Genomic DNA, 23,767 nt, shown 5'->3' with positions numbered 1-23,767 from the left:
CCAAGCGTATCTAGATTCAATTCTGCCCTCTGCGCTTTTAATAACACCACCTGCTCCGGAAATACCAGGATTGCCTTTTGCTGCACCGTCAAAAAAGAGAACTTTTCTTGCCTTCTTGATGCAAAACTCAACAAATTCTGTATCCTTAAGACGGATTTGCCAATGTTTTAGCGGAGGGGGGAGCCTGACTCTATCAGTGAAATGGAGATCAAGAGAGGCGCCCCATACAACTTCTTGTTCACTGAGATCTGCCCTGTCTAGCTGGTCTCCCAAACAGTCTTTTAGATGGCTTTTAATTTTTACCCAGGTTATCTTGGGATCGCTCTTCTTGTCTCTGAATATCCTTTGGTTTCTTTCCAGCCATATGTGCCAGCAGATTAATTTGGGAAGGGCGAGCCAGGCTTCTTTGATATGGGGATTCTGAGCAGTGCCACCAGGGTACATACGCTTCCAGTTTGAGAACAGATCTGAGCAGTGATTAGGGGGAGCGAAGTCAATGCTCCATGGGCTTAAAGCCTCCTTCCAAAGGTCTGCAGCAAATTTACAGAAGAGCATCATATGGGAGGCATTTTCTTCATGTTCCCCACACAGCGAGCAGCGAGAGGGTCCTATAAAGCCTCTTTTCCGGAGCCTATCCTCGGTCAAAATTCTGTGGTGGCAAAGAAGCCAACAAAAGGAGTCGATTTTGGGGAACGTTGTCTGAGACCAGATCCCCTGCCAGGGCTTCGGATCAGGCGGGACATTAGGATGCCGAGAGAGCTGTCTATAGCCCTGCGAAACTGAATAACTCCCAGGGATCGGACCCCATCCCCGAATGTCTGCTTTCCTGCTATTCAAAGGGGCTTTGCCTTTTAAGTGGGAGAGGAAGGTAGCATAATCTTTGGAAAGATTCAACGGCACCTCTAAATTTTTCCATCTCTGCCAATCGTCATTCTCCCAATGTGATAAGTCCCACAACGTTTTAATACCAGCTCTGTCCATCCACTCTTTCAATAAAACCAGAGAGCGATCATCAGCAAGGGGGTCACTGCCCATAATGCGATCCTCCCAGATTTGGATGCGCTTTCCGTTTCCAGGAATCCAGTGCGCATGAAGTTTAATTAAGGCGGAGGCTTTTTCACACAATTTATGAATCATCGTTCCGGTGGTTATCTTAGGATTGTCCAGGCAGCGTGTTCTCTGCCCACGGAAGTATTTTTTCCACAACGCTAGCTGAGCCCAACCCGGCTTTGGGGCAATTATCCTCCATAACAGTTTTGCACCCAATGCGATATTTTGCTTGCTGAGATTCTTAAAGTTCAATCCGCCTTCCATTCTGGGTAAGGAGATTATATCCCAGCTTAATAAGGGGATTCTCTTCTCATTTGCTTTGCCGCCTTTCCAGAAAAAGTTTCTTATATATTCCTCCATTTTCCTCGTGATGCCAATAGGAGCCATCATAACTGCAGCCTGGTAAATGGGAAGGCTGTTCAAGACAGCTTTTATTAGCACTGTCTTACCTGCTAGATTGAGCCAGTTGTATCCCCAGGATTGAATTTTAGATTTGAATTTTTCCAACAGAGGCAGCCAGTCTCTGCTGAGAGCCCTTTTTTGGAAGACAGGGAGCCCCAGGTACTTGAAGGATGACCAAGAAGAGGTGGCTGCAAAACCAAAACAGTTAGAAATGGCTTGGAGTGATCTGGCTGAAGCATTCCAGCAGAAGATATGACATTTGCCTTTATTGAGGCTGCTTCCTGAGTCTTCACAATAGGCATCCACCACATCTTTAAATCTTTTAGCCAAGGGCAAGGAGGCAGCACCCAGCAAGAGAGAGTCATCCGCGAAAAGCGCATGGTTTATGCTTTTGACACCTCTTGCGATGTTCAATCCCATTATTTCTTGTTCAGACTGCTTTTTATTCAAGAGGAAGCTGAGAACTGAAGCTTGGAGGACAAAGAGCAAGGGGGAGAGAGGGCACCCTTGCCTCAGCCCTCTAGAGGCTTTGAAGAAGTCAGTGGCCCTCCCATTCACCAAAGGGGCAATCCATGGCTCACTGATACAAGCCTTGATCCAGTTGATAAATTTGAGGCCAAACCCAAATTTGTGCAGGACATCCAACAGAAATCTATGTCTCACCCTGTCAAAGGCGCTTTCAAGATCTAATTTGACGACCATTCCTTTCTCTTTCCGGGCCAAGCTTGAGTGAATCGCCTCTTGGACCAGAATAAAGTTGTCCACTATCTGTCTTCCCTGAATAAAACCTCCCTGATTCTCAGGGATAATGTCAGGAAGGATAGTTTTCAGTCTGTTTGCGATCACTTTTGTTATCAGTTTGTAGCCTATATTGCAAAGGGAGATAGGACGAAATCTGGAGAAGGAGTTGGCGCCTTTTTCCTTAGGGATAAGGGCCAGGAAAGCCGAATTGGTGCTTCCCCCTATTTTCTGACAAGCTTGAGATTTCCGGACCATTCTGCATAAATCTTTTCCCACTATCTGCCAACAATTCTGCAAGAATCTGGCAGTAAAGCCATCTGGGCCCGGGGCCTTATCAGGCTCCATAGCAAAGAGGGCGATTTTGATTTCATTATTAGTGACTTCTGCTTCCAAAAACTGATTCTTTCTGGCAGAAATCAGAGTGGGAACCTCATTTACTAAAGTTGAAGTATGCCCCTGACCCTCTTTTTCACTATACAGATTTTTGAAATGAAGGAAGGCAACATTTTTTATGCTTTGAATATCTCTGTGGTTGATGTTCTCTTCCTTGATTTCGGAGATGGAATTGAAATTTTTCCAAGCTTGGGCTTGCTTGTGAAAGAAGGATGAGTTCCTATCTCCTGCCTTGAGCCAAAGCCTACGAGATTTGATCCTCCAATACTCTTCCTCGGCCGAGCTTGCTTTGAGAAGTTTTTGCTGAAGATCCGCCTCCTTTTCGAGAACTTCTTTTGTGATCTCTTCATTTTCCGAATTCAGGTGATGGATCTCGAGACATTCTTGTAACTTTTTCCTTTCCACTGCTGGGTTGGGAAGGATTTTACCCAGTTTTTCAATGCAGCTTTCACTCTCCTGAGCTTTTCCTCCCAAACAAAGAAGGCAGAGCCATTGACTGGTTGCTTCCAAGTATCTTTTACTAATTGCATAAAGGACTGTTCCTTGACCCAAAGGGGACTGAATTTAAAAGGAATGGGGCCTTGATCCATATGAGCCAAAAGATCAAGTTTGATGGGCCTGTGATCAGATACACTACAAGGGAGAATATGCATTCTAGATTCTAAACCAAGAAGAAGAAAAGTACTTTGAACAAGAAATCTGTCTAACCTTGCAGCAATATGACCCAGACCGAGTCTTTTATTGGACCAAGTATACTTGCCCGACGAAGGTTTGATGTCGATCATGTCCCAATCCTGGAGCAGATCCTCAACCCATTCTCGCGCCGGATCCCTTACAATGCTTCCTCCACGTTTTTCAGCCAAAGTTAATGTGAGGTTTAGATCCCCGGCAATGATGATGTTTGCTAAATCTTCAGAGTCTGCCAATCCTCTAATAGAATCCCAGCAGATCTTTTTTTCTCCTGCGCTGACTGGAGCATACACGTTAAAGAGACAGAGGGTCTCATCTGAGTCAACGTGTTTCAGCTTTGAGAACAGCCAATGAGTGTTGGCGATCTCTTTAACCCTTGAAAATTTGTTTGCATTCCAGAGGGTGCCCAGGCCTCCTGAGGCACCCCGGGCTGAGACAACTTGCCCTTCACTTCTCTTCCACAGATTTTTGCCGATATGGAGGAAGGCCTTGTCCTCCATTTTAGTCTCCTGGATGAGGAGTATATCAGGAGATTCAGATCTTATCAGACTTTTGACGGCTTCTTCTTTTGTTTTGCTCCCCATACCCCTACAGTTCCAGGAGACGATCTTCATCACTTGCATTTGGAATGGAGAGCTCCTTTAGAGCTCTGGGGCTGGTTTCTGGTCATCTTCAGAGTTTTAGCCAAGAGTTTCTCGAGGGTAGGTTGGCTTCCTTGCAGTTTGTCTTTATAGGTCTCCTGCTCTCTTTTTTCGCGGGCAGATTTTCGGCCTCTCAATGATCTTCTAGCCGAGGTTTGCGAATCTCCTATTTCACCTTCTTCTTCTGAGTCCTCCGAGCCTTGCACTTCCTCAACCTCTTCTGTGGGTATCTCTTCCGTTCTATCTGCATTACTTTCGGCTTGCTTTGGTCCCGGGGGGGGCTCTTTGTGGGGCGATCCTTCATTTTGTATCTCTATTTCTTGGGTATCCTCTAATGTTGAGCTTAGCTGTATAAATTTATTTCCTTGTTCTTCCATGTGAGGTGTTTGAAGCCCTGAGCCTGCCTGGGGAGCTTTACCATTGATATTACCAGTTCTAGGGGCTTTGTTTTTGGTCCTTTTAACCTGCGTCCATCCTTCCTCCTTGCCTTTCTCCGCTTCACTATTTTTTGGGCATCCTCTAGCAAAATGGCCGTAGACCTGGCATTTCCTGCACTTGAATGGAAGCTGCTCATAATCCAGCTTTTGAACATGCGTCCAGCTTCCAACCCTAATCTTTATTGCCTCAGGCAGACCGACCTCAAGGTCAACTTCAACACAGATTCTAGCACAATCGTATTGATCTTTACTGTTTGCTCGATCAATGAATTTACCCAAGGTGTTTCCGATGTGCTTAAGGGACTCCCAGTTCCAACAATGCATTGGCAGATTGGGCAATCTAACCCACACAGGGACGGCTGTGGGGACGTCAACTGCTGGATCAAAGTCAGGCGTCCACTTATTGAGATACAGCCCCTGAGGGCCCATGAAATAGGGTCCATTACGGAATATCAGATCCTTATCTTCCTTTTCAGAGAATTCAAACAGGAAGAATCCCTTCCCCAGAAAATACGAAGTGACTTTGCCTTTTATCAGCGGCGCCCAGTTCCTTGCGACCCAGCTCTCCGTGGTTTTGGGGGAGGGCCAGAGTCCAGTGAACTGTCCCACCAAAGCACGCTCAGCCAAAGAAAGGGCGACCTGAATCGGTTTCTCAGGAGGAAGCGAGATCTCTGGGATGTCATCCAAGCGTTTCACAAATTTCGCAGCCTTGGTTGTTTTCTTTTTTGGAAGAGAGTTCAGCAGTTTGATAAAGGCCTCGGCTTCAGAAAGGGGGGGCGTTGATGACTCCATTGGAGAAGCCTTAGCTCGATCGGATCGAGCTCACCCAAACCCCAATGGGCATAGTCCTTCAAATCTGCTCAGGGAAGATACCTCTGGAGATCCGTCAGAAAAGCAAAGGGCCGAGGCACTGCAGGGTAAGACCAGAACGCCTCGCGGGAGGAAGTCCTCCGAAACGGCCACAGGGTCGAGGTGATGGCCTCAGTCATAGGGGATCAACTGCAGAGCGGATAAAAGCCAATGGTTCCCAGGTACCAATTTTAACTTATTTTGTTAAGAACATAAAGAGTATTAATAAGTACAATGATGAAATTAAAAAATTGAATGGAAATGAACAATATAACAATTTTGGTTTATAGAAATCATGAATAATAAGAATGTAATCAATTGCAAATAGTTTAAAATTGTGATCAATCTTGATCTATCTTCTTCTACTTTTCTTATAGACATATCTGCTACTTTTTCCATCTTTTCATATTAGTCATATGAAATGGGAGATTGAAATTGTGGACCATTCAAATCTTTAACTTGAGATATTGCAGTAAACATCATACCTTATCTCTCTTGTTTCCCAATATTAATAGTAGCTTTTTCCAATGCCAGTCCATGTGACTTATGGATTGTTAAGCCACAAATAAGTTTCAAATGAAACTATTTTCTATTACCTTTTTCAATAGGTTCAATAGGAACTGCTTCAGGGAATGAATCAACCCATGGAACTCCCACATAATTATCAAATTGTACTAAACATATGTGGGTGGTTCTGGAGGTAAAATTCCAAGGCTATACAAATTTTTTTCTACAACTCCAAGAGCACCATTGGTTAGTCCTGCATCAATCCATATATTTGATGTAAGCATAGCCTGAGCTCCAACTACAATAAGTAACTCAAGTTCTGTGTCTTCCTCGTCTACTTCCATGGAGTAGTTGTTTTGTCCTCTTGTCACAACATTGGTTGCCATGGGACAGTTCAAGTTTCATAAACAATGCTTATTATGATTTTTTACAACATCATTTGTTACAAAAAATGTATTTCCTTATGAAAATACTCTTTTGTGGAATCATCCAAGGAACTATTTGTACAATTCATGAGTAACTTCCAATCTTCCACAATTGGCATTGCATCCCTAACATTCAACAAATGAAGAAAACAAATTTTCTCATTTTTTTGTCCATCTTGTCGAAACACAATGTCAAGGGTCACAACCATTGTGAATGAGTTCCATAATTCTTTTGCAAGACCTTCAGGTGCATATATAGGTTTACCCAATTGTCCCAAAGCACTAACCAATATAACTAATGTAGAAATTTTGAATAATAAACACTTATTCACAGAGATTATCCCGATTATACACTATGCGGAATACATGCATAATACATAACCTCCTATACGTTGATCATCAATTTAGCAGCATCAAAAACAATGAAACATCAATCACATGCACACATTGAAGCATCAATCACACATATCAACACAGTATGTAACCCGGGGAAAGCATACAGCTGAAAACCCCACACTATCTGTATATTATAATGATTGAGAACATGTAATAATACATAGTACAATACTCCTCAAAAGTACTTAGTACTATCTCGACCTGTTACACACAAAACTAGCTCAGATCCGAACAAGTCACAGGTTCAAATCTCCTCCGCTGCTTTGCTTGCCTCCACTGCACAATCCTGCAAGAGAATAACGTGAACACAAGCTACAATTGCCTTGATATTGGCCCACATTGCGCAATCCTCATTGGCATTACTCAATCCATGCATGTGCAAAATCTCATGCACAATTGATAGTCACAACTCACACTTTCACTTACCTCTAACACCTGTCTCTATTGAACTGTCCATGCACTGAGTTAACTGATGTATTCTTTAGTTTCTTTATGAGTTAATAATTAGTGAATTAATTAACAATCAATTCACACAACTCATCACTAGTGTATTCTTTAGTTAGACTAAATACAACTAGTTCAACTAAGTCAAATTGAACACAACTCCAACTCCACATCCAACTCCACATAACTCACATGCATGAGTTCTAACTGAAGTCCTCCATGCAATAGCTCAACTAACACATATGAAAACACGTGATTCCTTTTTTCAGCTACATGTGCCACATCCGTAGCTCGAACTGAAGTGCTCCAAGAGAATAAGATAATGTTTAGAGTCCAAATATTATTAAGGGCTAATAATATTTGACTGTTTCTATTTTTAGCCTAGCAGTCTAAAAATAGACTCTGATCACTCTGTTGTGAACCAAAAATAGAAGTCCATCTATTTTTCCCAACATGACCAATCATCCATAAACAACATCCTGCAACTCATAGACCATGATCCATATGTCTAAAAATAGACATAGTCTAAAAATAGACTTTGCGCCAAAAATAGGTTGCGGGCCCACTTAGTGAAGGCGACTTCTTTCCACTAAGCTCCGTCATCTTGTTGCATTTTCAACACTTCCTCTCAACAAGATATGGATTATCAACAACCCCTATCCTGCCGCTGAATGTTCTGCATGCAACACATTTTCCCAGTCCACTTGCTCCAACAACACTTGGAACAAAAACACTCCCAACTGACCACTCTGTTGGGCTAGGAACATACTCTAATGCTGAAGCTCTACCTGCTGCTGACAAGTGCTCCCTCTCTGACATCTATGCTACTGTAACATCTCCATGCATCTCGCACCATTGCACACTTCTCTGTGCCACCTAGCACTGTGCAAAACACTTGTGCCTCTCGCATTGCTGCAGCCTGCTAGTTATGCGTTGTCTCGGGATTCCCTGCACTGTCACTCTCTCTTCTGCTCCATCCGCATCTGTCTCTACCCACTCAGTCAATTCCTGCTACTCCACATCGGGGCTCCCGTAGCAAGGTCTCATCCAAGAGGTTGGGTACCTCAAGGATCCTGCGCCTCCTCCTTGGGACGATCAATCCACATCACCCCACCTCCTACCTAGAGGTATGGCTGCATGCGATCCCTCAGCCCATCTGGCTCGAAGTTTCCCCCTACTGGAGGTCTCTACATGAGTAGATGTCTCTACTCGATCTCCTCTCAGCTTCCCTTGTTGTGGCTGCTCCACAATCTCCTGAAGCCGCTGCACCAATCGTGGCTCCTCCACAATCGTCTGAGACTTCTTCTGGCTCTGCATGTTGAGCGGTAATATACGCTCCCTCTCAACCACCAAGTCTCCATCAGTTGCCTCGCTGCTCAAGGCTTTGCATGCATCTTGAACCTCAAGAGCATACATGTTCTTGACCCGTGAACCAATCTGCTTCACTTGTCTAGTGATGATGTGTCTAAGGAAAACCTTTCCCTTACTGAAGACTACATCACAGCCTCTGTCTTCCAGCATCGCGATCGACACCAAGTTTCTCTCCAGTCCTGGTACATACTTGACATCGGTCAAGGTAAGGCAAGCTCCATGCTCCCTTTGAAAAATAACCGTGCCTACACCTGAGACACTATACTTCTCATCATTACCCATCGCTATGAGTATCTAGAGATCTTTCTCCTCCAAAGTACTGAACAAACTCTTGTCACCGGTCATGTGGAAAGAAGCTCCACTGTCAAGAAACCAACCACTTCCCACCATGGATGAAACCATGCATGCGAAGAGTGTGAAATACAACTCAAACTGTGAAGCAAGTGCCTCACCTTCAGATCCTTCCCTAGATCCCTTCTTGGATTTCTTCTTTGGGCAATTAGTAGCATAATGGCCCAACTCATGACAACGAAAGCATCTCACCTTCGACTTGTCAACCTTCTTCCCATAATTGGAAGAACTGGATTCAGAAAGAGAACCCTTCACCTTCCCCTTCTTCACCTTACTCGCTAAGGAACAGTTCTCCTCATCATGCATGCATGAAGAACTGTCTCTGGTGCTCCATCTGATCTCCTCTTGCACAAGATCTGACCAAAGTCTCTCCCATCTTGGCAATTTCTCCCGACCATTGACAGAGTCTTGATAGGAATGCCAACTGTTCGGAAGACCAAGGAGAGCCAAGCTCACCAAGTCCTCATCATCAACAATCACCCCCACACTTCCCAGCTCATCCCTGCACTGGGTGAACTTTGTGAGATACTGGGGCATACTGTCTCGATTCTCACACTTGATGTTTCTGAGTTTATCCTTGAGCGCCATTCCACCAGCTCAAAACTCAATCGCTTCTGATCTAAAATTCGTGAGAACAAAGTATTTCTTGTACAGAGATCGACTGTATGGGCATTCACCCGATATCTCACCTTCCAAAAGAAGAATGAATCCAGAAGCTACCTGGCCCGATTACAGACTCTGCCTGAAGAAATAAAATGTAAACACTTTCTGAATAATAGATCTGATGATCAACAGCTCTGATACCATGTAGAAATTTTGAATAATAAACACTTATTCACAGAGATTATCCCGATTATACACTATTGCGGAATACATGCATAATACATAACCTCCTCTACGTTGATCATCAATTTAGCAGCATCAAAAACAATGAAACATCAATCGCATGCACACATTGAAGCATCAATCACACATATCAACACAGTATGTAACCCGGGGAAAGCATACAGCTGAAAACCCCACACTATCTGTATATTATAATGATTGAGAACATGTAACAATACATAGTACAATACTCCTCACAAGTACTCAGTACTATCTCCACCTGTTACACACAAAACTAGCTCAGATCCGAACAAGTCATAGGTTCAAATCTCCTCCGTTGCTTTGCTTGCCTCCACTGCACAATCCTGCAAGAGAATCACGTGAGCACAAGCTACAATTGCCTTGATATTTGCCCACACTGTGCAATCCTCATTGGCATTACTCAATCCATGCATGTGAAAAATCTCATGCACAACTGATAGTCACAACTCACCCTTTCACTTACCTCTAACACCTGTCTCTCTTGAACTGTCCATGCACTGAGTTAACTGATGTATTCTTTAGTTTCTTTATGAGTTAATAATTAGTGAACTAATTAACAATCAATTCACACAACTCATCACTAGTGTATTCTTTAGTTAGACTAAATACAACTAGTTCAACTAAGTCAAACTGAACACAACTCCATCAACTCCACATCCAGCTCCACAGAACTCACATGCATGAGTTCTAACTAAAGTCCTCCATGCAATAGCTCAACTAACACATAAGAAACCATGTGATTCCTTTTTTCAGCTGCATGTGCCACATCTGTAGCTCGAACTGAAGTGCTCCAAGAGAATAAGATAATGTTTAGAGTCCAAATAGTACTAAGGGCTAATAATATTTGACTGTTTCTATTTTTAGCCTAGCAGTCTAAAAATAGACTCTGATCACTCCGCTGTGAACCAAAAATAGAAGTCCATCTATTTTTCCCAACATGACCAATCATCCATAAACAACATCCTGCAACTCATAGACCATGATACATATGTCTAAAAATGGACATAGTCTAAAAATACACTTTGCGCAAAAATAGCCCGCGGGCCCACTTAGTGAAGGCGACTTCTTTCCACTAAGCTCCATCATCATGTTGCATTTTCAATAACTAACCTCCCACCAAAAGGAATGTGTCATCTATATTTGTATTGTCTATTGAGTGCATAACTTGCAAAATTGGACTTGCACGTGCTATTAACACCTCTTCAACTTTTATGAGCACTTGAAGCACTCAAGGTTGTTTTACTGGTTCTATACGATTCTTAAATGAAAATTTGTGATGACTTCTCTCTCTTCTACATCTCATGAACATAGGACTTGTATTTATATTGAACACCTGAATTCCAATATCTGACTCTTCACACACATAAAACTTTTGAACATCAGCCAATTGATCAATCATATCACAAAATTTTCGATGTGCAATATTAATATCTTGAAATGTATCATATATATCATGCTCAGTTTGAATTTATTCAAGTGGCTCTATGTTGATATTTATTGCATCATTTTTCTCACTTAGAGCTACTTTTTTTGCATAGGATTTTCTTTCTTTGCATCAATTTTCTTCATGAGAGATAGACTTATTTTTCTCATAGAAATTTCTTTTTCTTCAAGTTCAAATTTTTGTTTTCCTTATTTTTGATGTTCCTCAATAGTCATTTGTTGTTCCTTTCTTTGTCAATATGCCCTTTGCATGCAAAATTTTGATTTTTTATTCTTGATGTTGTTCATTTGTCATATGTTGTGCATTTCTTTATCAAAATACATTTGTTGTTTAAGATTTTTTTTGTCTTTGTATTTGTTGTTGTTCAATTGTCATTTGTTGTGACATCCTTTGTCGATATGTTCTTTGGCATTCAACACTGTTTATCCATATTCCTTCAGTTGGTCAAGTGGCACTTGCATCAATTGTATTTCTAGTCATGCTCTTTGTTCTTCACTATTTTGCTTTCTTCTATATTTCATTGCACCCCTGTATAAAAGAAGTAAATGCAATCCATTAATATATATTGAAATCAATGAAATTTAACAATATTCATTGAAATCAATGCAATCAATTAATTCAATCACACCTGAACTAATGCATTAGTCCAAAATTAAAATCATTATTTTATGTACATTCCTAATGGTATAACACTTGCTATGTCATACATATGTAATTCCTTCCATGTTTAACATGATATTGACATGTAGCACATTAAGACACAATATCAATATATATATATATAAGCCTCTAAATTTAATTAGTTTAAAAATATAATAAATTCAAAATTAAAACTTTATGAATTATAATACTTTCTAATTTTCTTTTATTTTAACTCTATAATGTGATACTAAAAATAATAATTCTAAAGATTAAAAACTTTTTTCACAATCCCTGGGCCATTTAATTCATTCATTCATTCTTTTCATTTATTTAATTATAATAATATATATTAAAGCAAGTGTTTAAGATCTGAAGCCAAATATCTAGATTAACATTAAATAAAGATCTAAATTACAACTAATATTAATCTAGCACTTCAAGGACTAGAGGTTGATGTTCTTTGGTTTTTAATCTAATCTAAAACAATAAATCTAGATTAACATTTATTTATGAAATTTGTATTTATGTTATGGTTTTTATTTATATTTTTTTTATCCCTGGAGCGAGTTAATGATAGTTTTTTAATTCATATTGTGGAAGAATTTAAAGCATTTATTTTAAATAACCTTTTAAGTTTTGTAGTCCTCATAAGCACTTTGCGTTCATTTTAAAGCATAGTCTAATAGAATTGTAATATAATTCCACTGTAGACGCAAAGGTTAAGAAAAAGGTTTTTCCTACAAGTGTGTATAACAAATGAAGACACGTCTCTCAAACGCAATTGTATGGACATTGTACATGTGTTTTTCAATGCTAGAATTACATTGATTAGAATGGAATTGTACATTTATATTAATGTGTAGAAAAGAATTCCCTCACAAAAATTTCAAAAAAATGAACTCGGTATCAATTTTCATAGTCATCATAAAAACTTTGGGTTCATTTTAAAGCATAGTCTAATGGAAATTGAAATGTAGTTCCACCCTTGATGCAGAGGCTAAGAAGGTGGTTTTCCCTACACGTGTGGATAACAAGTCTCTCAAATATAATTTAATCTCTATTAATATTCATCACATTGGACTGAGCTCGTGGGCCAAATATAAATTAAAAGTACATAGAAAGGGTGAGAAACATATAAAGCCAAACAATGGTAAACTCAATAGAACTATTCTTAACCTAGAACCTAAAATGTAAAAGTGGCTTACCTTGGTATCAACAGAATGCGCATACTTGATAGAATTGGAATACATTTTTTTATTTGCACACTTTGAGAACCAAATTGAATATCTAATTAGAAAGACACGTTGTTATTAGATATATACTTTGCCATTAAACTGAATCGAATAGGTGATTGTATAGATGTGTTTTTTTGGTTATTAAAAATTAATTAAGTTGACATATTCAATATTTTTTTGTTTGTAAATTAAAGCTTTGTATCAATAAAAAAATCAGATTTACATGGTTTTTCCATATTTCTCTCTGAGGAGCTTGACTTCCTCAAGACCCTACTCAAGACAGAAACAAAGTTGGATATCCCATTCAACACCAAACACCAAGAGACCACACACAGTTAGACACTAGTTAGACAATTAGTCGACACATAACATCGTCAAGCATCAAAACCAAAACAAAAACCAGCTATACTAGTTGCATAATTAACTCCATGACTGATACAAAAGCAACCACAATATTACATCCATATTCATGTCTTACTCAAACATAAAATACGACCACCAAAAACAGAGAACCCTTTGATCGAGCCGATGACAAACAAAGGAACAAACAATATGTGCAGACGACCAACTAAACTCTAATCATTATTTGAAGAGGATCTTGTAGCTAGAGCCCTCGCACTTGACCCCGAAGGATCCATCAAATCTACGATGTTAGATTCACAAGTTATATGACCCTCCACTTGCGCCAAGTGGGAATCAATCTTGTCCAAACATAATCTTTGATTTATGAGCATCCTTTTGATGTATTCCAAGGTGGCAAAGACATTATACCACTTCAAATGCTTGTCCTTCAGGACGAGACCCAACAAGTTTTTCATTTGCCAATGTAAAGCTATTGAATTCAAGTATTGTATCTTCTTGCCCTCGATGTGCCCAATGTTGATAAATTTGTATGGAAGCACTTAAGGTGATTTCTCTTACTTGATAATTGCTTATGATATTATATTAACTTGTTGTTGTTATTTTTATTATGATATATTTCATCAAACAATGAACACAAGATGTAGGCTCTTAGATAGGGAAAACCCCTCTCTTAGCGGAAAACCCAGTCAAAATTATTCTCTTCTTATAGAAACAACTTCAAATGATAAATCCAATACCAAAAAACCTAGACCAAGACCTCTTGTAAGCACCACGTCAACCCTTCCAACTATTCAAAGTCAAACCAAGTCAATAAGGGTCAAACCCTTCTAGAACTGCTACAAACTCAAAATTTGGTCCCCAACATCTAAATTTTAGACCCGCTATAGGTCTACAACTTCAATCCCCGCCGCCCCCCTGCAACATCTCATATTTCACATGTGAGAGAAAATGGTCCAAAAACTAGGTCAAAACTTCAATTTTCCTTCCTCCTTGCTTGAGCTTCTCTCTCCTTTGACTTTATTAGCTTCTACCTTGAATTTAAAACTCTTTTATTGCAGATCAAACTTCTTTTGATAAGGTGAGCTAATGAGGTCAAAATCACTCGTGTTTATACCCTTTTCAAGGGGTCAAATAACCTTTTCTAGACCCACTAGGACTGACAAGGTTGACTTGGTCCTAGAGGTCAATATTGACAATTTTGACTAAACAATAATTCTTCTTTCTTGTTACAAATTGCCTAATAGGGTCTTATACATAGGAAAAAGACTCTCTTGACTCATGACACATCTCTAATTGACTTGAAAAACCCTAGGAGCATGAAATGCATGCTTGACCTAGATGACCACTTAAATGGAACATGAAACCCATGCTTGAAAAATAATAATTTTCTTTAAATGATATTTAGCTTGATGATTAGAGTTATAGCATTTATACATTGATGTTATATGTATCACACTAAGTTGGATTGGCTTATGCAGATGGTTAGGGTTATGACATTCAAGTATGAGTTGACTTATTGTGTTGCATTGTGTTGTACTAATCTAGACCGATCGACGATCGTACATATGTGATTGCTATGCATAGATGATAATTGTGTATGAGTTATGATGTAAACATGTTAGCTAGTGACCATTTTGGGTATCGTAATCTTATTTATGTTTGAGTTAATATCTTGTGAAGTTATATCATGCTAACTAGATTGATTGTGCAGACAAGATTTCCTCCAATGAGATACACTAAGTTATGAACTTGTTTATGTCATCTACCTTGTGCTTGGATGTTTGATTATGACATTAATTTGGTGTTTGAGTGTTTGGTGTCTAGTTGATTTATTTAACATGGTATGTTTGCAAGTTGGTTAAATGTTTGATGAATTCCATAATATGGGTATGCGTTCCAATGATCTTGTTTTAAGGTGATTGTACCAACACATATGTGTTGAGACATTTGATAGGTACTTGACTGTAATAGGTGATATTTGTAGCATTATGTCTTATGACTATGAGTTGATTATGGGTATTACATGATTGTTAGTACTGGTAAAAGTTGATTTCAAATTGATAGATATAATTGTCCTGATATTTGGAACATGTGGTTGACATGTGTGAGTAGTTGCAAGAAACATGCTTGGTATTAACGTGACAAGGTAATAGTTGATGTGTTTATATAACTAACAGTTGGGTGATGTGACAATACATAGTAAGCCTCGATTGAAAAAAGGTAAAAGGTAAAGGAAAGGATCTGGGCAAGAATTCCTTTAGCTATGTTTGGAAACCCTAATTCCAAATGAATGGTACTTTGCACACAGGAAGTCTTCTTAACGTTGATTTGTTTGAAATTATGTGGATATGTGCTATAATCATGGACATGTAATTGACAGGTATATTAGCTATTCTCTAGTTACAGGTGGATTTTTCAAGGGAATTGGAGTCCCTTGAGAGATGGCATGGACGTGTTCAGCTACAAGGCAACGTGCTTGGCACAACAAGATAAGGTATCTGGTGTATTGTTATATTTATTTATGCACTCACAGTTATGTGTTTATGGTGGTATGATGCAGGGGATTGCATGGAAAATACATTGCCATGAAATTTTGAAGAAGGCTATAGTTGAGCTTCCCTTGCGAACCAATGGGATTGAGTCATGGTGTCTGTTGTTTTCTTTTGTGATTTCTACGTTCGATTTGTGATTTTGAGTGTGTCTAGTGCACAACTGTACCACTTTATTGTGGTGTCATGTTGTTATTGGTTTTCATGGTTTTCATCTTGGTTATTTCTTGGTATTTCCTTTTATATTTTGAGTCTTGGGAATTGTTTCGGAAAGAGGAAAGTTAATGGAGCTTGGGGAGAACTGTGTGGTACCTGACACGTAATGTAAGACTCAGATGAAGCCTTGTGCATGAGTAAGCGCAATGGAAGGTAAGACTGTGACAATGGGTTGGGCTGGTTAGTCCATAGTGGTAAACAAACGGTGGCAATATAGACATGAGAAGGGTAACTAGAAAAGGTAAAGTAAATGGAGATGAGGTGTCAGATGGTTTGACTACGTTTTGAACAATGGTTCTCAATGTTGTGCATGTTGGGCACAAATAAGGAAGTTTTCTAACCTAGACCTTATAATATTTAGCAATTTTGTTGTGATCATGATTATGTTGATGCTTATATGCATACATGTATGTATGTATGTATATCTTTGTTTGATAGGACCATGATTGTTTTATGATAATTGTTATGTATATATATGCATGTATCCATGTATCTATGTCATTGTTTGAAAGGGTCATTAGAAATCATCATTATGGAGGAACGATTGCTTGCACAAGCAAATGACATGAAGAGATTCCTGGTTATGAGGAATCAAGTGGGAAGAGTAGTCATGAAAAATCTATGAGGTCAGTATCATGTATTTATGAGTTGATATTATGTGAGTATATTATGTCTATGTTATGGACAGGTTATACCGAGGGATACAAGAGTGAAATGAAAGTAGTGTGGTCTGTGACATGATGGACAAGCATGGATAAGACACCGGAAGCAAGGTTGTTTGGTAACGAAAGTGTGGTTGTAGATGTGTGGTACTATTGTTGTGCACATGTTGTATATGTTATACATGTTGCATCAATGATGTGTGCACATGTGTTGTTGTGTATATATAGTGTGTGTACATGTTGTTTATGCAGTGTTATGTATAGGATGGTACATATAATGTTGTGAGAATGTTGCATATGCGGTGTTGTATAAATATTGTAATGTGTGCATGATATATATGTGGTGTGTGTGCATATGGTGCTATTGGCATGTTGGATATGCAGTGCTATGTACAGGTGGTGTTGCATGCATGTTGTACATGTGGCGCTATGTACATATGGTGTTGTGTGCATGATTGTACAGATGGTGCTGTGTGCATGATTGCACAGATGGTGCTGTGTGCATGTGGCACTATGTGCATATTGTACAAGTAGCGATGTGTGCAGGTGATGTTGTGTACATGTCGTGCATGTGGCGCTGTGTACATATGGTGTCGCGTACATGTTGTGTGTGTGGTACCGTGTACATGTGGTATTGTGTACACATTGTACAATGGTACAGTGTGCATGTGGCATTTTGTAGAAATTATGTCGATGGTTTTGTGTACATGTGACTTTGTGCACACGTTGTGTAGGTGGTGCTTTATACATATGGTACTAGTGTACCTATGGTATTATGCAGATGTCATACATGTCATGTCATGTCGTGTGTGGTTATATGTGTGTGAAGCACACTATGTGTATGTGCACATGGTTGAGGATAAGGCACTGGGTGTTTGTTGGGTGTGGCAACCGATCCAGAGTGCATACAAAATAAAGACAAAGGTAGAAGCTAAGGATTGATGAAAGGATAAGTATCAATATTTTATTTTCATTTTATTATGCATGTGATTTATGATTCTAGTCCATGATTATTATATGTGATCTATGATTATGATTTATGATGGTTACATGTGATTTATGATGTTGATCTATGATGGTTATATTTTGAGCTAACCAGATGTGATATGTTGATACATGATGTTTTGATCAAACAGTTAGTTTGGCTTGTTGTGACAGGAAGTGAAAAAAATTGCAAGTGTACCTTGTTGGCAAGCTACCAATGAGGTATGATGTGAATTTATTTCAATTTCTTTGAATCTAATGGAAATTATGTGCTTGTAACAGGAATGCATGAACATGCTGGGTTGAGTGGTTGAAATCGACTACAAGAATTGGTAGCAGTAGCAAAAGAAATTGGAACATGCAGCAGTACGCTGGTAGAGTAATTTAGTGTTAGGCCCCTATACTACTAGTGTAACCCCTTATTGTTATTAGTACAACCCACTTATTATATTGATGTACCCATGTAGTGCCCATATTGTTACTATTGTGCCCCATAGAAGCCCACTATTGTTATTATTGTGCCCTTACATTATTATTGTTATGTCAGCTCTGATTATGTTATGACCCCTTAGACTCCTATATATAGAAAGGAGGTCTTTTCAATTGTATCATCCAAGAATTGTTCATTTATGTAATGTAAAGGAGGTTTCCCCCTGAAAGGCTGAATTCTAAGGCGTTGATCTATCTTTTCTATCTTTTCTTGAGCTGGTTTCATAACATTTGGTATCAGAGCTTTGGATTCTAGGGTTTCGCTGCTCCAAACAGGTCATCGTGGCATATTCACTATAACTTTTTTTCTGTGACGTTTCAGAAGTCGCAAAAAAAACCCATTTGAGAAGAAATCGCGCTTAACCTTGGGTCCGAATTTCAAAGCTTTTAGCGCGATATTTGCGGAGATATGATCTGAGGAAGTTGGTCTTTTTGCAGACTCCTGAATTACATTCCAAACAGGTGACCTGGGGAAAATCGTCATAACTTTCTCTCTGAGCCTTGGATTGAAATTTCGTAAAAAGGTACAGAAAGAGGACAGAATTTAGTTTCTTTTATACATTTTTCAGAGCCAAAGGCTTAAAAATTGACACGTGGCACTTCATACAAGTTCGCTCTTCTAGAAAGGTCTATAATCAGGTCATCTTGGGAGATTGTGCATAACTCTTTCTTGGAGAATCCAATTTGGATCATACTGGTGGCATTGGAAAGAGGACACAGAGGGCTACTACAGGTAGCAATTTCAGAACTTAAATATCTGAAAGTACATAGTTACAGTCGTTTCAAGATCGAGGTCCTAGAATCAAGAAAAAGAAAGATGAGGAAGTTTGATGGCAAGGATCCGGTAAATTGGATACTTCAGATGGAGCAATATTTTGATCTACATGGTGTACCACCGTTACAAAAGGTATGTATTTTATCTTCATATTTAGAACTGGATCAATTTTTATGGTATAAAGGACTTTGTTCTCGTAAACAACTTGTTACGTGGTCAATTCTCACGGAGGAAATGATAGCACATTATGAGGATATAAAGAGCAACACCTTCTTTAGAGCAACACCACAACAATTGGAAAGAGTAAAAGGGCTTTGTGACATATTGGAAAGTAAAATTATGGCAACAAGGAAGTCTACCCCTCACAACTATAAAGATGGAAGTGTTGTTTCTCCTAGCCTTCCACAACCTATAAGGGTTACACCACAACAATTGGAAGAAAAAAGAGAAAAAGGGCTTTGTTACAATTGTGATAGCAAATGCACTAGAGGTCATAAGTGTGCTAAGAAGAAATTATTTTACATAGAGTATGAATAGGAGGAAGAAAAGGATCAAGAAACAACAAAAGAAGAGGATATATGCCAGGACTCAACCCCAGAGAAAGAAGAAATGAATCAGACCATATCTTGTAAACTATTAGCAAGAATGACCACTCCTCAAACTCTCAAGATAGAAGGACATATCAAGAAGAAAAAGGTGAAAGAAGTGAAAGATCACATCAAGAAAGAAGAAATGAATCCAACCATATCTTGTAATTCATTGGTCGGAATTACCACTCCTCAAACTATCAAGATAGAAGGACATATCAAGAAGAAAAATGTTCAAGAAGTGAAAGATCACATCGAGCGTCAAGAAATGAATCCGACCATATCTTGTAAAGGATTGGAAGAAATTACCACTCCTCAAACTCTAAAGATAGAAGGACATATCAAGAAGAAAAAGGTTCAAGTAGTGAAAGATCACAACAAGCATCAACAACAAGTTCTCCAACTTTTAAAGGATAACACCACTTTGGTGCAAAATCAAATGAAACAACATGAAATGTTGGCAATACTACATGCACTTAAAAAATGGCGACCTTACCGAATGGGAAGACTCTTCAAGGATGAGGATGTGGAAGCATTGTTTTGTGCTATTTCTATTATCCAACTAGATTGGATAAACAAAGCAAGGGATGAATGGAAGAAGGATGAAGAAGTATGGCCACTTATTCAAAAGTTGCAAAAGATCCCAATTCAAACAATATTGCCAGAAATTGAAGAGGAAGGAAAAATCATATTGGAACTTGGAGTAGTCACAGAAACAAGAACCCGACAACTACAAAATCGATCAATTTCAAAGTATCTCATCAAGTGGAAGAACTTACCCGCTGAAGATTCCACATGGGAGGACAAGAATTTTATACAGAAGCATCAAGAACTACTCAAGCGTTGAGGACAATGCTTTTTGAAGGAGAGGGGCATGTTAGGCCCCTATACTACTAGTGTAACCCCTTATTGTTATTAGTACAACCCACTTATTATATTGATGTACCCATGTAGTGCCCATATTGTTACTATTGTGCCCCATAGAAGCCCACTATTGTTATTATTGTGCCCTTACATTATTATTGTTATGTCGGCTCTGATTATGTTATGACCCCTTAGACTCCTATATATAGAAAGGAGGTCTTTTCAATTGTATCATCCAAGAATTGTTGACTTATGTAATGTAAAGGAGGTTTCCCCCTCGAAGAGGCTGAATTCTAAGGCGTTGATCTATCTTTTCTTGAGCTGGTTTCATAACATTTAGGAGTAGGGCCATTGTGGGACTTTAGTACCCAATAGTGTCCATTGATTTCCATGAGCATGTTATGACTAGTATCATGATTTTGAGGTAGGTATATGCATTGGTTTTGTATCTTCTGATGCGAGGAAGCCTTGCCAAGGGATGGATCGCCCGGGATAAGGATTTCGAGAAATTTGGAAGGTGAGTGACTGCACGGAAGGGGGTGACCTTATTTCCCGAGCGATTGTGTAGGAGAGAAGGGAAGGTCACAGATATATTGTTTTTAGTCATTAGCATTGCCAGATGGAATCAAATGCACATTGGGAGTGCGTCCTGGAACAATGAGCCAGTAAATGTTCGCTGAGGGGACAAGTACCGCATGATTATAGCACCAGACATTAGATGCAACTTTGACTACGACAGTGGATTCTGGACTTCCTAGGAAGGAGGTGAATCCTAGTACTACTTTGAAGGTGGAGGTACGATCCTTTGGATTCCCTTGTTGATTGATACAGGCATCATATCAGTTTATTTCTTGGTTTAGCAAATGTGCATATGTGTATATGTAGTTATTGTAAATACCCTAATAAGTTGTGTTATAAAGCTCCAGTAAGCGGTATGGTTGTTATATCTTCATGTTGTCATGATATTTTCTTTGAGCATGTCTTTCATTCTAAATACTGCAATGATCTAAGTTATGAAGCTCCATGGGCAATATGTTTGTTTTCAGTGGTTTTCCTGACGTCTTGGTGTGGTTTAGCATCAAGGATGGTGTTCCCCAAGGGGGAGTGTTCTGTAACAACCCCGGTGAAAATTCCATGTAATACAAGTTAATAAAGGAAAAAAAAGAGCATGGGTAAGGGACACTTATTCCAAGTTGAATGTTGGGAAAAGATATCCTAATCACTCTATGTGTGTTTTGGATAAGGAAAATTAGAATTGGCAAAGGCAAAGGCATTAAAAGGAAAAAAGGCATTTTTGACACATTTATTTATGAAAATAAAGGAAATTAGAAGAAAAGGAAGGTGAAAGGCCACAAATTGCATGTGAGGAGGAAAATGATGGAAAATGAGGAAAATAGAGGCCTCATTAATAAAAAGGCTTTTGAGGATTAGTTGGCAAGCTCTTGGCTCATGCTTAGTCAGTGTTAAGCTCTTGGTCAGTTCAAGTTTGGAGCTCTCTCATTATTCTCTCTCTCTCTCACTCTTGGTCACTTAGAGTTTTCTTGGAGCACTCTAGCTTTGGAGCAAGGAAGGAAAAGTAAGTAAAGCAAAATGAAGGAAAGCAAGGATCAAGGAAGGAAAAGTAGGATCAAGCAGCTTCAACATGAATACTTGCAGGTAACCTTTTGCATGTGTGATTTCCTAGCTAGTATGTACATGCATGCATTTGCATGTTTGTGTATGGTTCTCTTGTTATTAGTGCCATGGTTTTGCTGAGTCAAGTTTTCAGCCTAGTCTTTTCTTTTTCCGGATGCCATGGTGTTGGGATGTTTATTTCAGTTTTTGAGCTTTGGTTTGCTGGATGGATTTTGGAATCCAGGGCTGAGGTGGTCTCAATTGTCATTCCCAAAGGCCTAGGAATCCCTTGGCTGATTTTGGCGAGATACATGGTGAAGCCTGAGGGAGGAGTCTCAGTTTAGGGTCTAGTGATCCAGATTTGGATTGCGGTAAATATTGAGAGACTAGTATTGGTTTAGGGTCTAGTGATATGAGATTGGATTGCGGTAAAACCTGAGAGACAAGGAGACAAAAAATTCCTCAAGCATAGTGATGGGTTCCGGATGAATTCCAATTTCGGTTCGGTTGTGATTGGAGCACCAGTTTTGATGTGATCACGGTTTGATGAGGGTGGAGGCGGTTTAACCTCTGGATTCCCTTGGTTGTTATTAAATTGGTTGTTCAATGAGATCCCACATTCATGCTTGGAATATGGTACGGGGGTGACTGGGTGAAAGAAGGATTTGGTTCAGCCATGTCTAAGGTCGGGTGGTACGTGGAAGTCCCGAATCTGGTCAAATTTTCTTATGATTAATAAAAGCTAAGTTCTCTTACTTTTGCACTTATTTATATGTGGATTTAATGGTTGTCATATCTTTGATATTTATATGGTTTTATGATGGTTATAAGCATATTTATCCGACTGGTTCATGTCATGGTTATTTCATGTATTTACTTGTAATTTTAAAATGATGGATGCAAGACCTGATTGATGCTATAACAGTTCAATGGAGAATGTGGTGATTCTTTTGGTTATGTTTCATTAGTGATTTTAGTCATTCATGTCGTGTCTTGTATCCTAGACCTGTAGGTTGCATTGACGCCAAGTATTTGACAGAATGTGAGTCCTAGTTGGGGATGCTCAGGCCTAATACCGAGGTTGATTTTGATTTATTAGCATCGTCATCATGTATTTGATGGATTATGGAGGTTGTAACAAGTTCTGGGCTAGAAAAGTGGCTCAAATCCCAGGGACGCTAGCACGGGTCTGCTAAGAAGAGTCCATGGACGTTGGCACATAGGTCCGTGAGAGTGAATCTAGGTTTTTGGACACTGTCATGTCTATAGCATGATAGATACTAGGGGTTAAAAGGCTTAAAATATCAATGGGACCCAGGGGCAAGATGTCTGAGTGGTTGGCATGTCTCCTAAGGGTGTTGTTGCTGATGTGGATGGGTTTGATTGAGGTGTTCCTTTGATTCCATATCCTTAAGGTCACCAAGGAGGTTGAATCCCTTATAATGGCCTCTCTCGTCGCATGTTTACCCCAACTGGCCAGTTGCTTGAGTAGACCTGGGAGGAGGGGTGTTACATACCATTTCAAAATATTACTCATCACCAACATACTTTTCCTTTATTTTGTCTTTTTCCACACAAGAAACACACGTTTTGACTTGCTCAAATCAAAATTCCTTTCCATTAATCATTTAATAACCTCCACCCTACATATATAAAATAAATTTACGATTTAAAAAATACTTGTCACCATATAAAACAATGAAAAGAAACCAGATTTGACCTTTCACTTTTAAAAAAATTCTCTTTGTTTCACTTTACGTGCATTTTTAACACCTAATG

At 39.2% G+C, this 23,767-nt stretch overlaps 1 pseudogene; it reads left to right on the top strand.

The window, feature by feature from the left end:
• The first annotated feature begins 5,190 nt into the window (after positions 1-5,190).
• The window catches only part of LOC149252408 (expansin-like B1), a 35,533-nt pseudogene continuing 16,956 nt past the window's right edge, over positions 5,191-23,767 (top strand).

This window comes from Pinus tabuliformis, chromosome 7 (genome assembly GCF_031772625.1).
Source record: "Pinus tabuliformis cultivar Carrire ecotype Pingquan chromosome 7, CPIR1, whole genome shotgun sequence".
NCBI classification, from domain to species: Eukaryota; Viridiplantae; Streptophyta; class Pinopsida; order Pinales; family Pinaceae; genus Pinus; species Pinus tabuliformis.
The sequence above is the reverse complement of the archived record's forward strand: the minus strand, read 5'-3'. Positions and strand labels throughout refer to the sequence as shown.